This window comes from Oratosquilla oratoria, chromosome 33 (genome assembly GCF_046742065.1).
Source record: "Oratosquilla oratoria isolate Oo_2021 chromosome 33, ASM4674206v1, whole genome shotgun sequence".
Classification (NCBI taxonomy): domain Eukaryota; kingdom Metazoa; phylum Arthropoda; class Malacostraca; order Stomatopoda; family Squillidae; genus Oratosquilla; species Oratosquilla oratoria.
In genome coordinates, this window is record NC_134809.1 from 29220541 (window position 1) to 29223040 (window position 2500).

The window sequence follows — 2500 nt, forward strand, 5'->3', positions numbered from 1 at the left end:
CCGTATTAGGCGAGCCTTCCGACAAGTTGTGTATGTTTCTTAAGACAGATTGAACATTTTTAGAAGCTCCGCCGTGGGATACGAACCCTGACCCGTGCGTCGAAAATCACGGGGCCAAGACGTTAGCAACTATGCTACGGTGATGGTACAAAAGGACTGTACTAGTCCCCGACCACGCTTCACGTAACATTGAAGATCTAATCTCAATTTCATCTAATCCCGTATTAGGCGAGCCTTCCGACAAGTTGTGTATGTTTCTTAAGACAGATTGAACATTTTTAGAAGCTCCGCCGTGGGATACGAACCCTGACCCGTGCGTCGAAAATCACGGGGCCAAGACGTTAGCAACTATGCTACGGTGATGGTACAAAAGGACTGTACTAGTCCCCGACCACGCTTCACGTAACATTGAAGATCTAATCTCAATTTCATCTAATCCCGTATTAGGCGAGCCTTCCGACAAGTTGTGTATGTTTCTTAAGACAGATTGAACATTTTTAGAAGCTCCGCCGTGGGATACGAACCCTGACCCGTGCGTCGAAAATCACGGGGCCAAGACGTTAGCAACTATGCTACGGTGATGGTACAAAAGGACTGTACTAGTCCCCGACCACGCTTCACGTAACATTGAAGATCTAATCTCAATTTCATCTAATCCCGTATTAGGCGAGCCTTCCGACAAGTTGTGTATGTTTCTTAAGACAGATTGAACATTTTTAGAAGCTCCGCCGTGGGATACGAACCCTGACCCGTGCGTCGAAAATCACGGGGCCAAGACGTTAGCAACTATGCTACGGTGATGGTACAAAAGGACTGTACTAGTCCCCGACCACGCTTCACGTAACATTGAAGATCTAATCTCAATTTCATCTAATCCCGTATTAGGCGAGCCTTCCGACAAGTTGTGTATGTTTCTTAAGACAGATTGAACATTTTTAGAAGCTCCGCCGTGGGATACGAACCCTGACCCGTGCGTCGAAAATCACGGGGCCAAGACGTTAGCAACTATGCTACGGTGATGGTACAAAAGGACTGTACTAGTCCCCGACCACGCTTCACGTAACATTGAAGATCTAATCTCAATTTCATCTAATCCCGTATTAGGCGAGCCTTCCGACAAGTTGTGTATGTTTCTTAAGACAGATTGAACATTTTTAGAAGCTCCGCCGTGGGATACGAACCCTGACCCGTGCGTCGAAAATCACGGGGCCAAGACGTTAGCAACTATGCTACGGTGATGGTACAAAAGGACTGTACTAGTCCCCGACCACGCTTCACGTAACATTGAAGATCTAATCTCAATTTCATCTAATCCCGTATTAGGCGAGCCTTCCGACAAGTTGTGTATGTTTCTTAAGACAGATTGAACATTTTTAGAAGCTCCGCCGTGGGATACGAACCCTGACCCGTGCGTCGAAAATCACGGGGCCAAGACGTTAGCAACTATGCTACGGTGATGGTACAAAAGGACTGTACTAGTCCCCGACCACGCTTCACGTAACATTGAAGATCTAATCTCAATTTCATCTAATCCCGTATTAGGCGAGCCTTCCGACAAGTTGTGTATGTTTCTTAAGACAGATTGAACATTTTTAGAAGCTCCGCCGTGGGATACGAACCCTGACCCGTGCGTCGAAAATCACGGGGCCAAGACGTTAGCAACTATGCTACGGTGATGGTACAAAAGGACTGTACTAGTCCCCGACCACGCTTCACGTAACATTGAAGATCTAATCTCAATTTCATCTAATCCCGTATTAGGCGAGCCTTCCGACAAGTTGTGTATGTTTCTTAAGACAGATTGAACATTTTTAGAAGCTCCGCCGTGGGATACGAACCCTGACCCGTGCGTCGAAAATCACGGGGCCAAGACGTTAGCAACTATGCTACGGTGATGGTACAAAAGGACTGTACTAGTCCCCGACCACGCTTCACGTAACATTGAAGATCTAATCTCAATTTCATCTAATCCCGTATTAGGCGAGCCTTCCGACAAGTTGTGTATGTTTCTTAAGACAGATTGAACATTTTTAGAAGCTCCGCCGTGGGATACGAACCCTGACCCGTGCGTCGAAAATCACGGGGCCAAGACGTTAGCAACTATGCTACGGTGATGGTACATAAGGACTGGCCCCGTGATTTTCGACGCACGTTGTTACAAGTCTATATGCAATACTGCTTACCTAAGCAACCTCGAATCTCTACATATCTCACTTAGGTTATACAGTCAGCAAGACATTGGACCCCGGGCATTGTTTATAAATGTAAAGAGGAGAGCAAACTTATTTTACCATGTTTTCAAACACCCAATCCCATAAATTACAACATTCGCCTCCCACCCCTCTTCTATCAACTAATCTACCATCCTCTTATATACATACATAAATATATATATACATATATATATATATATATATATATACATATATATATCCAGGCTATTTTGTTTTTCACTGGAAGGGGTAGTTTAAATCAGAAACCACCTTTTTGTGGCGTTTTA